Source organism: Eublepharis macularius, chromosome 10 (genome assembly GCF_028583425.1).
Source record: "Eublepharis macularius isolate TG4126 chromosome 10, MPM_Emac_v1.0, whole genome shotgun sequence".
Lineage (NCBI taxonomy): Eukaryota > Metazoa > Chordata > Lepidosauria > Squamata > Eublepharidae > Eublepharis > Eublepharis macularius.
Genome location: NC_072799.1, coordinates 75,388,902 through 75,411,694, shown reverse-complemented (window position 1 = coordinate 75,411,694; position 22,793 = coordinate 75,388,902). Strand labels below are relative to the sequence as shown.

The window sequence follows — 22,793 nt, the reverse complement described above, 5'->3', positions numbered from 1 at the left end:
CAGCTACCAGTGTATTTTCGACACAATTAAGGTACACAGTAACAACAGACAAGTGTTAGTGCGGTTTCCAGAGAGTCCACAGAGACTGCCAAAAAAAATGTTTTTAAACAACTTGGACGTCCCAGTGGCTTTTGAATAATAATTTTCATATATAGCTACAGTGAACTTGCAATTGTACATTTTAATGAACTTAGCAAAATTTAAAAACCACAAAGGGTTTATTTCCTTAACTTTAATTTTCTAAAAAATGTTTACTTTCTTCCAGATGGTAAGATTAAATTACATAAACACTGTCAGCAAGTTGAATCCTCAGATGTATTCATTTCCACCACAGAAGCTTCAAAACCTGTCTATAATTTTGTTACTGATGTTTGGAAACAGCTGTAGCTGACATGGCTATGTGTTGTATATGTCAGCGTTAAAGGATTAAATATTCTTAGCCCCCAATGGACAGGGCCTGTGCTGTTAGCAAGAACTAGTGCAAGAAACACTGAAAATTGTTATTACAGCAGAGACGTCTCATTAGATTGCTGATAAACAGAAAGGTCAAAGATGAGCATATAGGTTTCCTACCAGGTCTTTCTTTAATCTCAAAAAAATAGACATATTTTCCTCCATACATCTAAACTTCCTATCTCACGAGGTAGGTAAAAGCTCTTCAGAGGGGACATTAAATGCTCTACAGTGCAATCTTAAGCAGAGTTACTCCAGTTTAAGCCCACTGAAATCAATAGGTTTAACACTAGAGTAATTCTGCTTAGGACTGCATGGCAAGAAAACCTTTTGTTATATTCTAATGCATACAATATATCACCATAAAGTTGTAATATATAATTTCATCTAACCTTTCCTTTTTTGTGACTAATACAGCATTGTGACTTGCGCAGAAATGTTAAGAATGGTGTGAAATAGTAAAGAATCCAGTAGCACCTTTAAGACTAACCAACTTCATTGTAGAATAAGCTTTCGAGAGCCACAGCTCCCTTCGTCAGATGCATGCAAGCCCTTTCTATTTTGTTTTTACACTATGTGGCCAAATAGGTGGAAGATAAGGTTCCTATATTTTTAAAAGCCAGTTAAGTTTTTTTCTTTGCCGCAACGGTTGGGGAAATAAAAGAAAAAAACACCAGTGAAAATTGCCTTTCATACCACTTTATACAAGCTCTGTCCTATTTTGCTTCTGGTGACACCATTTCGCCAATTTTGTCATGCCTAATGAAATGAATATGAGACAATAAGAACTGTGTATTTGACAAGTTGTAAACTTGGAATGGTTTCAAAGATTCTGACCTTTTGTTTCTCTCATTGTTTCAGCAAACCATTAAAACACTTGCATACCATAAAGGCTTGGTGCTATATTACTCACTGAATTAAGAACAATAAAGACTGAAGGAATAAATAATGCTTAATTTTAGTGTATTTTCACTCTCACTACATTAATGAAAACAGTTACTGAATTTGATCCAAAAGCACATCAGCATGAACAGGGTGTTCAGTCACTTCTCTCACCCACTTATACAAGGCAGCTAAGCTACCTAAGGCACAGCTCTTGAAACTAGGCTGCCCTATGGCAAAATACTCTTTAGAGCTTTACTGCTATGACAAAATGTGAACCCGCAGAACTCATTTCATATATCTGTTCTTTTATACATTCGCCAGAGTTCACGACTCAATATTAGCATCTTTTTAAAAAGTTTAAAAAAACCTTCTGAACACCATTCTATATATACCGTAACACAGTAATAATATGAATACGGAAACAGTTTAAGTATTTTTCAAGATGTAAATAATTCATAGAAACTCTTTAAAATACAAACTTTAATAGTTTGCTTCTATATAAGAACATTTTTGCAATAAATCATTATTTAAATTTTTCCAACAATCTGTTCTTAAAATGACCACCTTTTTAGATTCTGATTTTAAAATCATTATTTTTTTCTAAAATAAATGTTACGATACAATGTGGAAGATGGGAAGAATATTGAAAATGGGAACACTGCACCAAATACACACCATTTTATACAGCAAACAAGAGGACCTCTCTACAGCTTGCCCTGTAACATCCCTGTGGGCTTGGGTCATTTTTGATGCTGTCTTACTTAAAACATGCTTGTTTGCCTGTCATGTACATTGCAGATATAACCTCTTTCTATATGGATTCTGTGGCACTAAATAAGGAACTAAACTTTTTAAAAAATTTAATAAGAATTTTTATTTTAAAAGAAACGATGTTAAAAAATAGAAAGTGCATAGTAAAAGATTATACAAACACTACATTGGAAATGAAGTTGAGACTTATACAGTCTTATATAAACAGTATATTTGGAATTAGTTGGAAACTTATACAAGCACTGCATTTAAAATTACATTGAACTAGTAGAAGAATACATTCAAAATTTGCCATAACTAAATATAATTGTGTAACAGCTCTCCATCTCTCTCCTTAGATAATTGTACTTATACAAACTATAATATCAGCTTCTATTTTCCTTCCCTCAAGTCTCTATATTTTATCTTCTTGTCTTTATACTAACTTACCTTAATTAATGTTAATTTCTTCCCAAATAGTCAAAGAAATCCTTCCATTTCCCCCAAAATTCATCTATCAGTCTATTATGCAGATAATAGAACTGAACATAATAGAACTATCTATTATGCAGATAAGGAACTGAACTTGCAATACAAGGAATTAAGAAATTTTTAAGTTAAAAACCTTTGGCCAGTTAGAACAATACAACTAGATTTTTATAACTGAACGCATAGGTGTAACAAAACAGAAACACTGCAGCAAACACTGTCTCTGAATTCAGCCAAGTAACTGGTTGTCTCTTGACACCACTTCATGTTGAGTAAAGTCCAACTTTTAGGATCCACCAACTTCCAGAGCCCCTTGATACAGTCCTCTTGATTAAGGAAAAAACTGGAACTCAGGCTTCAGTCTTCCACTTAGAAACTACAGCCCTGCAATAACAACTTGATTCCAGTAATAATACCAGACTAAATTTAATACCTTCCCCCTTTTATTCATTATTTTCACATACAATGTCTTTCCAGTTAATCTTATTCAAATTTAAGGTGACAAGAGCTTGTAAAATTTTATCAAGCTCCCCATTAACCAGCCTTCTTAGCAGCTCAGCTCCAGACACTCACTCCACCCTACTTGGCTAAACCAACTAACTCATGGAGGTTACACAGACATGTGTCTATCTCTAATTAAAAAAAACCCTTTTTACTTGACAACTTTGTCACCGTGTATTAAAATATTATACTCAGCAGTAGAAGGTTCATGTTCCAGAATGACTGTCCAAAAGAAATAATCTTTACAGTCCATTTTTAGTATATGGGATACATGAAGTCCACCTTTCAGTGCCTTTGTGATCCCTCAATAGCACTTTAGTTTCTTGCCTTGAAGAGACTTCACAGTAATACACTAGGGCTAGCCTAAATTGCTACAGTCCCCTTTATACTAACAGAAGTTGTCTTATCTGATATCCAATACTATCCATGAGCCAAGCCAGCCCTCCCGGCTGGCAGGCGAAGGCTTGAAGCCAGGGGTTGCATTTGCCACCACGGAGGATAAGCGGCAGCGTTTCCCTGGCCTCATTGGGGGGGGGGTCATGTGATGGAGACGGGGCTAGGTGCCTTAAAAGGCAGCCCCACCACCTAGTCTTGGCACTTGTCGCTTTGTGCTCAGTAAAAGAAAGGCTCATAAGGAAGCTCATCACTAGAATCTACAAAAGTTTTTCCATCATATGTCCCAAAATTGTTAATAAAACAGCTCAAACATACATACAAAATTTTGCAGCATGGTGAAAAAATGCATGCCCAACTGATGGGCAGCTTAATCTATTAAGGATCAGAGGTGTCTGATATCAGCAACAGCAATTTATAAGTGTGGACTTGTGAGAATTGAGGGAGAATCCCATTCTTCCCCCTGGCTTGCTCAGCTGGCCACTCACTGGACAGCTCACCTACCTGCAGTGCCACCATGCCCACCTGGCTGGCTCCCACAGTGGCAGCTCCTGCTCCCCTCTCTCTCCCCCAACACCAGTGCCACCGCCACCCACCTGGCTGCGTCAACAGCAGGGAAGAAGAAGCACTTGTTTCCTGTTCCTCCTTTCTTGACTGCCCACCTAGCTAGCTGGCATGGCAGTCGCTCCTGCTTCTCTGAGTGTCCACCTTTCTAGCGCATGCGGTAGCAGCTCCAGCTGCCACATCCTCCCCATTTGGGGAGAGTTTTCAATTTTTCTGAAGACTTGCAGATGAATACCCCTATTGAAACCTGGCCCCATTCTCGGAGTCTATTGATATACACGGAAACCAAGTTCATCATTAGATAATTGGATGCAACCATCACCATCACCAATTCTTTTGAGAGACTATATGAAAATAGAGAGAAGCCATGGCTCAGGAACAGAGTAACTGCTTTGAATGTTGAAGATCATAAATTCAATCCCTGGCATCTGAAGCAAAACCAATCAGGTAGTAGGTGCTGTGAAAAAGATCTTCCTGAGAGCCTGAGGAGGCACTGCCAGAGTGAACAGTACACTGACCTTGGCAAACCAGAGCTCTGACTCAGTATAAGGTGGCCTCATGTATATCTAATAGCAATGGACCAACTTGTGGCACATTTTGCGAGCCTTAGCATAAAGTGCAAAGTACTGACTGCAGCCTTGCAAGCTCTACACACCAACCAACAGAGCACTTAGCACAGAACTCTTAAGGTTGGATCAAAGGGAAATGAACCAATTCCATTTTCTAAACAGTATAGGACTGGATTCCAAATCATGCCTACCTATCAAATCATATTGTTTGTGTGTATGTGAGCAAAATACTTGGTAGTACACATTTTTTATATCCAGTTCTATGAGTAATTATGTTCAATGTTCCCAAGGTGCTTTAGACTTTTATTTCTCAAACAGCAACAGCCTCTTGCTACATAAAGCAATTTTAAAACTCAATTTTAAATGATGGTATACCATTATAGGAGTGGGGGAATCCCCCTGGACACACCCAAATTCTTAAGACACACCTAAATAGCTCTCTGATCTCTAGCCAAAGAAAACAGTGGCATTGTGGTACTGGTTTTGAGGGCTTCGATCCTAGTGACATCATTAAGGAGTACAAAATAACATGCATATAGGTTTTATATCTAAGGATACACATTCACTATCATTCAGCTCCATTTGCTATAAAACTGAGATATGGTGAAAAGATTTGGGGGGGGGGGGTTGACATCATTTAAGTTTTAACCACAAAAATAAAACTGGAATTTCAAGACACAACTCTATAAACCAATATGTAGGTACTCAAGAAGCTGTTCTGCCTGTAAGTCTACTGGTACAATCACAAAATTACTATGTATATTTATTTATGTAAAATATTATAACCTCCCTTATCTCCTTAGATAGAGGGCAACTAATAAAAGCCGTAATATTATTTCTAGCACATAAATGAGGTAATAAATGATTGATTGAACATAGCCCATTAACAGATCAAAGCAATGCAAGGTCTAAAAACATACAGATTAAAATTATGCAGACAACCAAATCTGCCAAGGAACTCTATCCTTCACAACTTTACATACCTTCTCAAATGCAGTCAGTGAGGGCATCTGCTGTACCGGGTCTGGTACGTCCAGAAGACTGCACTCACCACAAAAAAAGTCTGTGCTGCACAGAAAATCCTTTTAAAATATTGCCTTATACATACCAAATACATAAAGTACAAGGATTAGCAATAAATAACTAATGGGCTAGATTTAAAAAAAACTGATCGGGGCAAAATGAAGACAGCTTACCTTTGGTTATAAACTTTTCTTATATAATCAAATACTGTCTTTTCTATAGATTATGCAATTACAAGTGTATTTGAAATACTACGTGTAAATTAAAACTTTCATTTCAAACCTGTAAAAGTCCCCATATGCTGGAAGACAGATAAAATTACAAAAAAATACAGGTTTTCTAGGTTATTTTACTGTGGATACAAGCAGTCTGTCATAATTTGGGCCAATTTACACATTACAGACAACACAGGTTGGGTCCAGGGTTCCCACCCTGTGCCCTGTGTCACTATCACATACCAGTAGCAGGTTGTTCTCCATTTCTGTATGCACTGTTCCCAGTTTAGATCACAAATGTGCAGTGCATGGAAAAGTAGCTCCAGTTCTGCCTCAAATGCTGCTTTCCCAATCTTTAATGTTCCCAGGGATGTGCTATTTGACCCACTGGGAAAACTCATATGTATACTTGTGGGTTTCCCCAACACAACAAGAAGTGTTCCGCAGTACAGTTTCAGGTCAGGAAAATGCGGGGGGGGGGGGGGGGGGTTAAGTGCCTTCTTGCACACCACAGTTATGACCTGAATCAGGCACTCCATGCACACCACGGTTGTGATCCAAATTGGGGCAATCCACAAATTCAGACACTCTGATAAGAACCCAAAACTTGCACGTTAAAGGAGATACCTGTGTACTCTGTAATGTATGAACCAGCAAAGACAGAAGCACCAAAATACTTCTTACAACACAAAATCCACCATATGACTTGCATTCATATGGTTGCAAGACACTGCCTCAAAATGTTGGTAATAGTATAGAGACAAACTATGTGCAAAAGAACAAATTATGTGATAAGCCAATACCCACAATTCTCCCTGCATGGACAGCCTAACCCACACAAAAAGAGCCCCCTGCAGCGCTCCTGTGAACAGTGCAGCATCTTTTAAAAGCAGTGGTATTGGTACTTCTATTTTTTGCTTTCTTGAAAAATCTCACTCAGTGAACTCAGCTATGTAGACAATGTCTCCATGCCCCTCCCAACCCATGAAGCACTTGTTCCTAAAACACAGGACACAAATTCTGCCACTATTCAGAAGGATTTCAGTCTAGTGGCACTTTAAAAACCAAGAAGGTTTTCAGGGTATAAGCTTTCAAGAATCAGAACGCTCTTTGTCAGAATCTGTCTTTCAAAAGCTTGTATCTTAGAAATCTTGATGGTATTCAAGGTGCCACTGGACTTGAATCTTGCTCTTCTATTGCAGACCAGCACGGCTACCCACCTGAAACTATCTGCCATTGCAGTCATTGCAGCCTAGCCATGACAGTCTAGAAATAACTCTAGTGTAGGACCAAGACCACATTTACCCCTTTGCCTAAATCAGAATGCGCCCTAAAGTGCAAAAGTAACTCTACAGTAAATATTTCAAAATAATACGCTGAAGAATGCCATAACATAGGAATATTAGCAGCTCAAGAATAAGCCACATAAGTACTCACAAGCGTGCTTCCTGCAAAGCTATCATCCATAACTCAAGAACATCTGTCTTCCTATAAACCTTTAAAGAGCAAGTACATACATTATTAGAATGAGCAACTTCCAAGCTTCATTTTTCTTGAAATTATTTGTATAATAAGAGGGACAGCGGTAGCAAATAATTTAGCATGCTAAGTGCAGTTATAAACAAATACAATCTTCTGAATCTACTGAAGTCAATGGGCTTAGAAGGGCACAGTTCTAATTGTACTGCTAACTCCTTTACAATAAATTGAACTTCAGCTCAATAAATATTATATACAATTAACATCTTTACAATTACAAATGAAAGCCTGATGCGATAAAATGTACTAAGATTTTATCATCAAATAAACAATCTACTCACAAAGAATACATTATTTAGGACATTATTTATTTCCTCAGATTGGGACATATTAGAAACAGATAAAGCCATTGCCACCATCTATTGTGTACTGAACTGATGGTGTATTTAAAAAGTCCTCTGCTTTACTACCTTTAAACGTCTCATTTCTAACATCACTGAGTGTCTACATAATGAGAAGTGAACATTAAAAAGCAGATAATTTTAAATAAACACTACTAAGACACCTTCTGCAAATAACCAAGACAAATATATATTGGTCTACAGTATGTAATCAAAATTCAGTTTTAGAAATAAGATCCATACTATATGCAGCCTGGCTGGAACTCACTTGGTTTAAGACCAACCCTATGCATATTTATTCACAATGAAGTCTCACTTAACTCAATGGGACTTACTCTTAAGCACGCTGGAAACAGGAGTGCAACCCAAGCATTGTATTTACCTGTGGTTTCCACACTGTACTTCAGCAGCCTTTAAAAAAAGAGAGAGGCTCGCTTTATAATTTCAGATGGCTGTTTTATATTTTAAAATGCTGCACTGCTATTATCTGAATATGTCTGGAACACAGTTGTACAGAAGACAATGTCCAACATATTTTACTGTGCAATCCTATGCAAAGACACTCCAGTCTAAGCCCACTGAAGTCAATGGGCTTAGACTGAAATAACTCTTCACAGGATTGCACTGCTATTTACTTTGGATAGAGCCATAACATGCCTAAATTCCTTTTCACTCAAAGTTGAATTCAAGTATATAATATCACAACATTTTCTATTACTTCTTTTGTTGAAAGATATTTTATCAGATAAAAGCAGTTCTGAATTTTTTTCTAAAAAGCCTTTTTTTGGGAAGCAAGATATTCAACCAAGTCACTTAATTGATAAAAACAGCTCATATCCATTATTGCTGACAGGCTCAATACATAGTTGTGTTCATAAGGTATTATTAAGCTTATTAACTTTTTTCATCAGATCCAATCAAGCAACAGCATAAACTTTACCCCAGCTGAATACTGCATGTCCTTGGCTATTATTAATATAATCAAGATCTTAACACTTTCTAGGACAACTTTTCAAAAATTGAGACTTCATATCATTACTGAAATAACAGAAAGGCGCAATAAAGCTATTAGTAGATTGTACTCTTAAGGATGCTAACTGCCTCAAATTTTTGATTTTCTAACCAATTATGAAAGAAAGAAAATCAAAACAGAAACCTCACCTGAAGCTTTACAGACCATCTTGTAAAATTTCAGCTTTATTCTCCCACATTCCGTTACAAAAAGTGCTCTCAGAATGGATGCAATCTTTTACAATGGCCCCCGCTTTTTTCAAGTAGTGGGGTTACGTACTTGCCTTATGAACTAAAAAACAAACAGCTGGATGCTCGCAATGTGGTTGGCTGGTCACTGAACAATGGAGCTTCAACACCATTTTCTCCGCCTCCTCACCCCCTCTCATTAGAATCTTACTCCTGTGTTCAGCTACTACACTACAAATACTGTTATTTCTTTGCCAGTTAGGCAGTTACACTTCAGGTAATACTGAGCCTGAAAAGCAACACACAGGAGACTAACAGCTTTCAGTTGTGTGAAGAGATCTTATATTATATACACGCAGTGATATAAAAAATGAACTTGTCTGTTGAATTTTGCTTCAAGAGTTATAAAAACTGTTTGTAAATGCACTCTCATACAAAACAAAAATTAGAAAAATCGGAAAAGAGGGAAGTGCTCTATTAAATGTAAGAATTGCTGTCTCACTTAACACAAGTTCCAGGTATGTACATTTCACTGACATTCAGCAGGTCAAAGCACATGCAATAAACAATTTCTACTACTATGCTGAATTACTCCTGAAGTTAAATGTCACCCCTTGGCCTCAGTAATTACTGAAACACTATTTAGAAAAATCAGAGATATCTGGTTAGATCTGCAAACCAAATTTATAGCAAGTAATAATAACCTGAGAAAACACTCTAGTAGTAGAATCTGTATTCCAACAAATCAGCACCATCCCAAAATTGTGCATAGAATTGATACTAATTTAAGCCTCAAAACTGTTAGTAATAGAATTCATATATGAAAAAGTTTCCATGTGTGCTAATTCATAGGAGATTTAAGTAAATGCAGCTCAATGACACTTCGGAGAAATAGTGAGTGACATATTAAAATCTTAAACAAAGTTACTCTAATCTAAGCCCATTGATTTCAGCCAGTAACTTTGCTTAGGATTTCATTATTACTCTTGTTTTTCAGTTTTTAAGCCTCCTCTTATTAGATAACACACTCAAAGAAAAAACTATCACAGCTGAAGTAAATGTCACTAGTTTTGCCAGTAACTTCAGATTAATATACTACATCTGCAGGTAAAATCCATCAATTTAATTTAGAAAGCACTATGTATCTTTCCATAGTGCTTCACACAAAAGCAAATATCTAATTTTAAAACAGCAACTATTAGAACTAAACCAGAAATATTGTTGGTTGAACAATTCACATGAAATGTCACTATTTCTTCTGATGAAGTGGTACTAACATTCACAAAATGCTTAACGTTCAGATGACACTGTTGCAAGTACTCAGGACAACAGTTCATATGTATTCCTCAATAGTCAGGACCAGCACATGGCATTTTGGCACCAGAAGCTGAAAATCCAAATACCTATAAAGCACATTAGGTGACCTGTCTTTGGCATTTACTCTAATGCCCCTTTCATACAGACGCTTTAACCTGCTTTGGCTTTTGGAGGCAAACAGATTTTTTAAAAAAGGAATCACAACTTAAGGATAAACAACAACAACAAAAGTTGGATCAAAACAGGTTTGAGAAAACCTGGAATAAAGTACTGACTGCGGAGGTCAAAGCAGGTTGTACCATTAAGGTGTGTGAAATCTTAAAACTGCAGAAACCTCAGAAGCCAAAGCAGGTTAAAGAGCCCATCTGAAAGGGACCCAAGACTGAGGGGGATGCCCTGCCAATGTCAGCAGGCTCTACTAGTAATTCCAGGCTTTAGAGGACCAATGCAACACTCCTCTCTCTATTACAGTAACTGGATAAGCTAAGAGCTGAACCAAGCATTTCATAACTCACTGCTCACCATTAACCACCATGTTACATTAACTTTCAGTTTTGTGGCCCCAAATAATTCCCAACTGTGAATTATTTTAGGAAATGTTGATTATATCAGTTTTTCCCCCTTTTTCTTATCAGGAGATAATCAGCTTTAAAAATATCACTGTCAGGTACAACCCATGACAATTTTCTCAAGGGGACAGGATCTGCAAAAGCTTCAATAAAATACAGTGCTCCTTTCTTTATAATTTATGATTGTCAATCCAAATTGCATTGCACAAAGCAAAATGATTTGTTACAATCCAGCTGTGTCTTAACAGGCCATTTCTATCACATGTGGCTGCAATCCTACACACAGTTTAGCATTCTCAATTCCCATTTTAAAAAATCAATGGAAATTTAAACACTTCATTGCATTCACTAGGGGGGAATCCCATCAATCGTGATTGAACTTACTTGCAAAACTCCAAACAACAACACTCAACACTTCTGTTGCCAACAACAACACTCATTAAGTTCAGTGGGGCTTATTTTTTTTAATGAAGTTTGCCTTAAGATGACAAATGTTACATCTCATCTAATATTTGGGAGAAAATATATAACCTGTATATATTAATATTCCAGTATGGCTATTTGTTAATCTACATTAAAACAGAAAATGGTACTAGTTCATATACACAGCTCTTTCTCTACATACACAAAATATTTCCATCCCTGGTGAACACGTATAGAACTCTTAAGAGTAATTTTAAGTGAATACTGTGTTACTATTTGGTAGCCGTATTGTACCATTACAATATTCAGAAATGTTATATTACAATCAAACAGTTGTGCCTCTAGCCTAGCCCTGTTTCTTCTAACAAAAACTGTTTGTGACAAAGTGATTTGATGCAACTCTTTTCTAAGTCTGTGCCAAGAGAAGATGAATCCTATCTCTATTTTCCATTAAAACATCAGAATAATGCAGGTATATTTCTGAAAGTTGAAATTTCTTCTTATGTTTCAAGTACAGAAGGATGGAAGAAAAAAAGAAACACAGTATTTACTGTACAGATTCCAAACTATGCAAGTACAGTTATGCCGCAAAGAAATAGCGCTCACTTACTCTACAAAATAGCATTTTTAAAGAGAACTTACTAAAAGGATGTTTTGCCTTTGGACTATTATAAAAATGAAAGGTTTTGATTTGGTAGATATACTTTCTATACCGCGTTTCCTTCCTCATTTATAGAAGCAAGTTTAGCGTAACACAACACAACTCTAAAAAACATACCACATCATATAGTGATCTTTACAAATTGTAACCTAGGAAGCGCAGAAATTTCTTATATCCATCTGATTCCACTCATAATCTTGAGTCCAGATAGGGGAAGTTCAAAGTCCAAGCACTTCCAATCACTTGTACTTTGTTTTTTAAAAATGTTTGAGTTCAACTTAAAAATTAATACCTATAAATTCTTCAGGCCATAAACTAATAGTATATCGGCACTGATGAACAGTGTTACATGAATGAAATCCACAGTATTTTAAACTAAGCTATCAACCTGCCTTGTCTGAAGAGTTCATATCAAATATACATAATAGGAACAAATATTCCTTACTTTTCACCATAGCATGAACTCAATCAACAACTAAGCAATTTTTCTCTTCACTCTGAAAATTCTTTTCTGGACCAATCCCGTGTGTATGAGTGTGTGTGAGTAAGTAAGAGATAAAAAGATAAAATTTGTCAACATTAATGTTTTGCATTAAAAAATCTCTCTTATATTAAGAGTCTTGTTTACAGAATGACTAAATATTTTCATGCACATTTTTTAAAAAAACAGAAGGGATTCAAGTGCTTCTGCTTCAATACAGTATGCACACAGGGAGTATGGAAACAAAGCAATGCCACAGATCTGTAGAACACGGTCTTTTTTATAAAGTGACATGGAATGCTAAAGTTCTTCAGCAAGAATTTTACAACTTAGAAATTTTCATGATTGATTCAAACATCACTTCTGAAAATATTTATACTCAATTGTTCAAAATGAATATTCCAACAATATTCTCCAACATTTTTAACTGGAAAATGAACAGTAAGATATTTAGAACCAGGCATATAAACAGTCTCACACAAATGGCATTGCCAAATTAAAGTGTAGTTTAATGCCCCTTGTTTTACTTGGAAGTAAAATATTCTACTTTTTAAAACATTTTTACAAGTTTCAGTCTTTCTTGCCAAATAGCACTTTCAAGTGTGCTTACGTATCACGCCCATAGTAAAATACAAACATTTACCTTTTGCTAGGAAAAAAAATACTGACAGAGCTGATATAGAGACATAATGCAAATTTCACAGCAGTTTAGCATATCCACTATCCTTACTGGTTTAAAAAAATTTAAAACCTTCAATTTTTAGAGTAATTCCTAATATCATGCAATGAACTACTACTCAGTTATCAAGTTACATATTAAAATCAAGTTAATTCAACTCATCTTGAGATTGATTTTCTTAAAAGAAAATAAATCTTGGAAATTCTTGAAGATACAAACTGGAAAAATAGTATGTTCAGAAATTTCTCTTATCATTTTTGGGTTCAGATAAATGTACAACTCTCTCCTGTGCTTCAGCTTAAGTATAAATGTTAAGCATGCACATGCTTCAACTTCTTCAAAGAGAGTCTTGTTTCCTCTCTCGCTCTTCAAGCATGCTTCATTCAGGCCACAATGAGGTCAGAATTGTGTGACCCAGCTCTCTGAAAAACCTTAGCACCCCTAACACTTGTTTTGAAACAAATGACTTCTCAAGATGCAGCACTGCTGCTATCAATCATCAACAAGTTAATTCTACATAATAAGGCAGGTTTGGATGCAGACTGATACATTGTGAAATGCTGTATATCTAAAATTGATTAGAACAGCGCTCAAAATGAATGCAGCCCTCCAAACCACTACTTTGCTCAGAAACATTAATCTCAATTATCAGAAAAGCTTCATAGTGGTAATGCCTGCTATGAAGAAAGTATGAAATAAATCAAATTTTATAAGACATAATCAAGTACCAAAACAGACAAAAAGAAAGAAAAGGGGGGGGGGGTTGAAGGCTTCTGATGTTCTGTGATTTTTTTAAAAAAAATGTTACTTTCAAAGTCCAATGTCTCAAAAACTGGTATCTGACAATACCAAGTTTATATTAACAGGCAACTTACCTAAAGGCTGGAGAAAATAACATTTAAATGATTATTTCTAACACCAAAATGCAGTATAAAGCTAAAAGTCTGCCACTGTATGTCTGCCACTTGCCACTTTCAAGCTACGAAAATGAGAAACATAAAACTGCAGCCTCCCATGTATAGAGGTTGTCTGGAAAAAGAGAGCATCTCTCAGTATATCAAACACATGACATGGTGGAGCTCTCGTTAAACAAACAACACAGTCAAGTAACAGAAGCTCTGTGTTTTGCATAACAAATGTTAAGATCCTCAATATAGCTATACCTGCTAAAACAAAACACATACATAGTAACACACCTAATTTTTTAAAAAGTAATGCCTTTTCCATAAAAGTGTTAAGCCTGAGAATTCAGTTGATCTTCTACTTACTTCCAGAAATTGAAATATAATAGTTGGTTACAGAAAGACCTTTAAAAACATTTTTATATTATTCCACCATAATATGAAAGGGATCTTCTCCATGATAGTTGTTTAAATCAATGTGACCACCTGATATTAAGTTAAAGACAATTTTCTCTCAATTTTTTTTAAAAAGCTTAAGTTTATGTCTTCATGATGGACATAGGAAAGGTAACATTGGTCCAAACCACTGCCATAATTTTCCTTTCTTTGTGAACTACCCCTTAAAAAGCAACGCCTGATGTTTCCAGGAACTGTGATCTCTCAACATTTATGACACTTAATCCAAAGATTATTTAAATCAGAAAAAGTAGTTCATTAACACTACTGGGATCTTGCATTGGGCTACAAGAAGAAAATAATGTGATGGATAAGGGATGCTATATTCTGATGCATTCATTTTCAAGGATATGAAACATCACTATGCGTCAACTCTGTTAGGGGCGGTGCTAAATCCAGTGCCCAGAAATCTTTTTGATGTTTGTATTATTTCTTTCTATGTGTACAGGTTTTTTAAAAAAATCATGGTGGTTCAACACTTGGCTCCATTTTGTTCAGAGAGGTACTATGTTACTGGTATTTGAGCCGCAAGTATCTGCTATTTGCATAAAAGAGCTTAGATGAAGTAGTTGCGTGAACTTGCTAACAGCATTAAACTGTGATTGCGGCATTCTCTGGGGTGCACAGAATTTCTTCAGGACATTCACATCCCACTTCTAACTACGGCAATCTATCAGTTGTCCAAGAGTAGCTTCACTATTTCTTCAGGTATAGGAAAATACTTATTTGGTTCCCAAATAACTTTAATGTAGCATACAGAAGACACTTTCATTTTTCCGGTTTATGAAAGCTACTACTTAATCTGCTTCACAGTTAAGCCTATTTAAGCTAACTGGCATTCCCTAAATTCCATTGGGTCTCCACTATCTTAGAACCAGTAGCCACAGTCAACCGGAAGATTAGATTTGGACTATCAAACATACTGTCTAGGATGCCTACCTTAATAGAAATAGCAATGTTCATAACAGAACTCATGAGATTACCTAGGCAGTTATATAAGCTTTGCACATGTTGTCAAGAGTTCCTATAGTGGCCTGACCATTTTTCTCCTTATTATGACATGCAAATACACTAAGGTATCTCCATAACACAATAATGTAAGGATATATACATCTTCATATAAATAAATAAAATTAAGCATCCAAAATCATAAAATTGTATCAGGGAAATAAGTCCCCTGACTATAAATCATTAGGACATGCTGTAAGTAAGACACCTAGTATAAACAGACTCCTAGAATAAAACACAAACATTCTTGGTCCCAAAACAAAATGCCTTATCATGATATGTTTAAATCATTATACGAACTGCTTAAATCCTGAAAATCACAATGCGATCACAACGTTGGTATTTTGTTCTACCATGGCAACATAAAAGATCTAGATTGTTTTGTTAATTTAAAAATTATTATAACACTGTTTAGATTGCATAATGTAAAAAAGAGAGTAACTTCCTGCTGAAAATGTTACAGTTGTGCTAAGAAATAAAAATCCACTATCCTCTAGACCTTCAGCCAGCATGCATTCCTTGTTTATTTTCTGCAGTTTTTAGCATTGATCAAAATTAGTGGTTCAAATGTGTCCTGTCCTTTCCTTTCTGCAGAGTAACAGAAGAACTAGGTGAAGTCTGAAGGTCTACTTCCAGAGTGAACAGACCACCCAGTGGCTTCTCTCACTGCCTACACAGGTTTGTCAAATGCATTGTCAGAAGTACAGTGTTATGAAAAGAAACGAGCTTAACAGATCACACACCACAGTTAACACAAACAAAAACCATGCAGAAGTCTACCAGGTTATCCTAGGAAAGGCACTCCTTCAGGTTCCATTAGACTTACAAAGAGAGATCCGGACTAATGCAGCGACTTCAAAAGAGGAGGAAGAATGAAATCCTGTTGCACTAATCTCGCCCCCCCCCCCCCAAATGCGTCCAACATACGGGATGGCTCGACTTTTGCTAGTTTAGGAGGCAAGTCTTTCGGATAAGTGATACCTCCGTACACCTTGCGTGACTGGAAAAGGTCGATAAACCAGCAAAGCGCAACCTGCTGAATCTTAAGAGGCCAACTGAGCCCCGGTTGCTCTTAGAAAGGAAAGGATGCGGGAAGAAGCCTGCAACACCGCCTGCAAGGCGAGCTGGGCGCTCCGAACTCAAAAGGAGTTGCGAGCTCAAGCGGGAGAGCTGCGCCCAAGCGCGCACCGCCTATTCCCCGCGCCTTCCCGGCCGCCCTTCTCAAGTTCCGTCTCCTTCCCCCTCGCCTCCAACTCGCAGCCTATATTTAGCAGCGGAGCAGCGTTTCCACGGGGCACTTCGGGTGCCATCGCGAGGCAGCAGCAGCAGAGGCACTCACCCCCCCCCCCCGCCCCCGGCGTCCTCTTCCGAGAGCCAAACTCCGGGGCCCGCCGGCCGAGAGAAAGAACAAAAGCCCCAGGGAAACCCCCCAAAAGTTTCCAGCCGACTCCAGGGGGAGAGAAGCGCCGCCCGAGGGAGGTCGGGGCCGAAGCGAAAGACTTTCCCCTCACAGACAGCCGGGGGGGGGATGAAGGGGGCTCTGCTGCTCCCCCCGCCTGCCAAACCCCCCTCCACACCGCCGGCCTCACCCGCGGGCGCTAGGACCGGCATGGAGCGCGAAGCGAAGCGACTCACCCGGGGCGCCTCAGCCCGGACTCTCCTCCGCTCCTCAGTTAGCCCAGCAGCGCCGAGAAGAGCGGCCGCGGCTCCGCGCACTTGGCCAACGAAACCGCGGGGGGGGGGGGGGAGGAGGGAAGGGGGGGAGTGCGCCAAGTTCCTTCCCTCGTCCTGAGGTGGGGGGGGGGGCGCGCAGCCAGCCCCGCGGAGTTCACTTTCTCGGCGGCGCCTTCCCTTGGCGAGGAGCGCGCGCAGGGGGCGGGCGGTTAATTTTCGCCCCCCTTTGCTGAGGGAAACGCGAGAGAGAAGCCCCCGACAAGGAGGAGGAGGGGGGAGGGGCAGCCGCAGCCGGGGGGGGGGTCTAATGGTGGGACGGGGGGACCCCAAAGGACTAGTTGGCGCAGCGGCGGCGGCAGCCGTTTCCGTGCCTGCCTCCCCTGGCTAAAGAAGGGAAGCGAGGGGGCGCACACGCAGGAGAGAGGCGCCTACCATGCAACGCGGGGAGAGCCGCTCGGCCGGCCCGGGCGCGGGGCAGGGGCTTGGGCATCGCTACTGCCCGGCCCCCTTGCTGCGGCATCGGACGACCGGCGGGCGCTCTCCCGCGCGGCGCTGCTGCCCCCGGGGCGCCCCTTCCGCCGCCTTCGGCCGCCAGCCGGACTGAACCACCTCCGCCTCGCCCCCTTTCCTCTCCCCCGCCGCCTCCGCCGGCGAATGTAAAGTGCCGAGGCTCCCATGCTGTGTCCAATCAGTGCATCTACTACGAGCGCCGTGATTTAGGGGTCAGCCGTGAACGACACTTGGCGCTGATGAATGGCTCTCGGCGGCTTTCTGCCCTGATGAGGGGGCCTGCGCGGCGCGGCGCTGATTGCAAACACTAATGAACTTACGGGGCCGCGTGGCGCGCTCGCCGGGGCCGGGGGGCTGCCTTGGCTTGGGACTCCTCCGAGGGGCGGCCGGGCGCTTGATAGGGGCCCGCGACACCCAGGGGAGAGAGAGGCTGGGGCTGCTCCTTTGGGGGGCTTAAAAGACCCACTTCCACCCCGTCGGGGCAGGCGTGCCAGGGCAGCTGAGTCCCTGGCGCGCGGGTGGGTGAGAGGCGAGGCTGGTGACGGGCTCGAGCCGCGAGGGCTGTAATTCAGCCTGCAGAGTCAGACGCGGGGATGCTTGCGAGTCAGCCCCTGCCGGTGACAGGAGCCGACTGCGGGGCTTCCCAAGCCGGCCTCGGAGTGACCGGCAGGTTTGGGTCACTCTCCAACTTAGGCGAGAGCAGGCTGCGGAGCAAGCGGACGCTCTTCCACGCGCGCGTAATTCACGCCCGCCTTGGACGGGTCGTCTGCCGCAAGGCAAACGGCCCACTCCGCGTTAGGCAAGCTGGCCCGGGAAGCGGCGGCGAGCGGGAAACCGCGTGTGGACAGGCACCTGTAGGCCGGACGAGGCGGCAGTCCTTTGCAAGCAGGCGCGCTTGTCTGGCTTCTCGTCGCCCCGGTCCGTCTGCCGGCTCTCAGCGCTTGCAGCTGGACTTGGGGAAAGGACGCCGACTGTCCGCTTTACTCTAGAGCCGCCTGGACTAAAGCGTGTCAGTGCCATCCAAAGGACATTTCCCTGCTAGTGACTGAGCCCCCCTGAATAGTAGACAGGAGTAGGAGTCTGAGTAGACCTGCTTAGTTGGAACTGTTCGGCGTGGTGGCTAAGAGCGGCAGGACTCTAATCTGGAGAGCCGGGTTGGAGTCCCCTCCTCTTTGATGCCAGCTGGGAGCCCTTGGGTCTGCCACAGCTCTCTCAGAGCTCTCGCAGCCCCACGCACCTCACAGGGTGATTGTTGCAGGAATAATAATAGCATACTTCGTAAACCGCTCTGAGTGGGCGTTAAGTTGTCCTGAAAGGGGGGGGGTGGTATCAATCAAAAATCATCATCATCATCATTATTATTCCGAGGGAGGCTGTGAACAGTCCCGCTGCACCTGAAGGCAGGGCGGGATTTGCTGCCTGAGATCCCGGCACCTTCCCAGCCCCCGAACCGAGAGCCCTCCTTGGCTTTCTCCTGACTTTCCCGACTCGAAAGCCAACAGGGGAAGCGCCCACCTGTCAAGGGGGCAAAGAAGAACGGGATCCGATTGGACCCCGCTAAGAAGCATCACTTGTCACGTGGCCTCGCGAGGCAGGCGCTTCCAGGGTCCCGGAGCGCCCGGTTGGACGTTCCAGAAGAAAGGGGGCGGGGTGGGAAACCGCTCCGTCGAGGAAGCCCCTTGGCCAAATGTTCGAGCCCCGCCTCGGCCTTGTTCTGCCCCTAACTAAAAATGCCCCTTTTTTGGCACACAGTCCGGCTGTTGCGGCCAGTCGCTTCGCTCTCCCTCCAGTGCCGGAGGCCCCACCGTGCCCCTGTGTCTCTTTCCTGAAAGGATCGCGAGGGAAGAGACACCTGCAAGAGAAAGGCCCGTTCGAAAAGCCCCGCGGCCCTCTGTGGTGTGGGGCGGGAGCGGAGGCAGGCTTAAGAAAGTCTCGTCGGGCCCCGGGCCGTGGAAGGACGGCCGTGAACTGGGGCGGCTGGAGCAAAGCAGAGCGGCCCGTTGAACCGGCAGGGGAAGAAACGGGGGCCGCTTGGCTGGCGAGGCCTCTCCGGGCCCTCTCCGGAAGCGGCTGGGCGCGCCCTCGGCGCAGCCAAATACTCGACGCGGGCGAGTGTTTGACGGGCTGCCCTGCAAGGCCACGCGGGGCAGAGCAAGGCTCGCCTGCGACAGTGAGATGGGGGGGGGGAGTCCAGGAGATGGAGGGGGAGGCGACGTTTGGAGGCAGAAGACGAGGGATGTGATAGAAGAGGCACCGACGGCCAGACGTGCCGGGGGACAGGCGACAAAGGGGCGAAGGGACCAGAGCTGCCCTCTCCCTCCGGCACACCTGCCCTCGCCGGTCTCCTGGCTTAAGAGTCCACAGGACACGTTCAGTCCGTGGAAACTGGTGATAAGCGCACTGCGGGGCGCGCCCCCCCGTCGCAGACTTGTCTCTGGGGCTCGCTCCGAAGCAACGCGTTGGGGATGGAAGGGTGAGCCGAATCCTGGAGGATGGAGCTTACCGCGGTTTAATTACGCTTTAGCCTTTAAGCTAATTTGAAGTGCGTTAAGTCACGTTCCTTTCAAATCCGATCTGGCTAATGTCCTCATCGCTTTGCAAAGGCTGCCACGGGACGTGACTGAACTTAAAATAATAGCAATAACAATGATTTTAAAAAGAACCCTTACAGTCTAGCCTACACATTAAGACCGCCCCCCCCCCTTGAGATAATAAACTTTTATTTTGTAGTGCCAGACTAGGGGGAAAGTTGCATGTGTTGGAACACTAAAATGGCCATAAGCCTCCCGGTCCTTTTGGCTTCTCTGTGTATCCGAGGGATAATTGAAAGCAAACAGCAGGATTGTACCTGGACGCAAGACATTTTGGCTCCTGCCTGCTGGAAGCAACTCATAAAACCGGGGAGGTGAGGAAAATTCCAGGCAGTGGCATGCACTTTCCAGACTTGTAAAGTTGCCCTAATGTGTCCTTTTTGATGTGCATGTTAATGCTGCTTCCTCTTGTGTGCTTGAAAGCCGTGCTGCGCTGGCTGCTCTCTGTGTTTCTAAAGGTACTGAAGTGCCTGCAACAGATCCCATCGCTTGTCAAATGGCACTGAAATACAACTGGTATCGGAGGAAATTGTTTCTAACCACTAAGTTTGCTTTGGGGGTATGCGTCAAGATTGTGGTTGAGAACAGTTAGATAAGAGATTGCCTGGGTGGGTCGAGAGAGCAGGCGATGTGCATTACTGTGGATAAGGATAAAGCACCATAAAAAAAAGAGAGAAAGAGGGGGAGCTTGTTTCAGTTGCTCCATCCATCTTATTCGCTGACCGTAATGTGACAGTTACAATTCCCATTTGTTCTTGGTACAATTAGCTTCATGGTTTTCATCTCTGAGCTGGATAAGAGTTAACAGCTATTTAGGACTTCCTTTGGAAAATATAGCCGAGTTGAGTCTTTCCCCCCCCCCCCAGCTCCCCTTTTACCCTCTCTGGGCATGTTTGCCAGGCCTGTCTGAGAGCATTCCTTCAGATCAGCATAGTATCAGGTTTCTCAAAGGCTCTCCAAAGATACCCCCTTCGACTTTCTAATTGTACTTCAGTGTTACTTTAAAAAAATATTTGTGAGACCGCATGGGTACCCACTTACACCTAATGACAGAAAGGTTCCTAGCAGCTGAAAAATCTTTCAGGCTGCCAGAAGATCTTGCTATGGACAATAGGTGCTGTTGACTGGGCTCCCCCTCCCACCCACCGACCCAAAATTCTAGGGAAACAATCGGAAAAGAAAACTACTTGCCTCTGCTTAAAGGAGGGAAGAGGAAGAATGAGTTGGGGCGACTTGAACACTCATGAATGGGAAAGAATGTCCACGTCACCAGACACAACCGATAAAGAGAAGCACGAACAAAGCGAACTAATCCACAACCTCACGAAACCGAAGTATTTAGACTTAAGCCAGTTAATTTGGGAAAAAATTACTTTAAATACAAACCACCTAACCTGGATTCTGAAGTGTGAGAAACTCATCAGTAAGTTAGACACATAGTTTGTATCCCTGCTCCAGTAAAATAAGTTTTTGGTGTTCACCTCAAACACAGCAGAATTACCCTGGTGGATTTCAGGGTGTCGGGATGTCCTGCCTAAAAAGTTAAAAAGTAACCAACCAAACCAGACATGAATTTACATCTACAATTGTCGGAAGTGATTCTTTGAGTTTATTATTATTATTATTTAAATTTATAGTCTGCCCTCCCCGCGAACATACAGATAAAAATACATTGATGAAACAGTAACATTGGATAACTGTAAAAATCAGATTCAGCGGCATAAAAATAAGCTCTACAAGTTCCCAGTACCCCAGGACGGGGTTCCCTTCACCCTTCCCTGCAGTCCATAAGGAGAAGAGAGGGGTAATCTTAAAATGTAATCCTAAACACACTTACTTGGGAGTAAGTCCATCAAACACAATGGGACTTAGTTCTGATTGGCAGCTGAATTATGGTAGAACTGTAAAACTAATATTCTTATTTGATCACTGACACAGCTGTAAAATTCAATAGCCGTCTGCATTGGGAAATATGTCTTAATTACCTTCATTAAAGCAAACTAGGGTCCTACATATATCTATTTGGAACCACTGAATGTACTAATTATCATACAAATCAACTTTTAAATGGGGGTCATGTTTTTCTGCTACATTAGTTTGTGTTCCACCGCATAAACCAATGCTTTGTAAGAGGTCAACCTTTGGTGAAAGTGAGGTACTTTAGTTTCACCCAATCACTGACCCTCTTGACTGTTGGCTCATAAAGGAGCCAACTTGACAAGAGTCTGCACAAAGCTTGGAAGTGGGACGGATCCTAAACGCTCTTCTTGCTTGCAGATGGCAGCACTGTTTTACTTGTGGCAGTCAACTGAAACAACTGGCTAGGTTTTGTGCCTCAGCATCATTCATTGAGCACGCTGCAGTAATTAGCAGTGATTATAGTGTCTCGGCAAAAAAGAATTAATTACCACACCTATGGGTTTACACATAAATATGGGGGGGGGGAGATTCTGCCATTTCCATTTTAGATGCTTCAAAGCTATATTGTTCTCAGTCTTCTAACACACTATTATTATACAATTGCTGATTTTTGAAAGAATTTTAAAATAAAAAAAATGCTAGTAAAACATGAGATAAAGTTCCCAAGGACAGCAAGCAGA

General features: G+C 41.7%; 1 protein-coding gene across 1 annotated transcript in view; it reads right to left on the bottom strand.

The window, feature by feature from the left end:
• LOC129336563 (teneurin-3-like) overlaps positions 1 to 17,131 on the bottom strand; it is a 185,609-nt gene extending 168,478 nt beyond the window's left edge. The window contains exon 1 of the mRNA XM_054989725.1: positions 17,054 to 17,131. The gene's annotated coding sequence lies outside the window, so the exon portion shown is untranslated. The remainder of the gene's footprint in view (positions 1 to 17,053) is intronic.
• Positions 17,132 to 22,793: the final 5,662 nt, after the last annotated feature.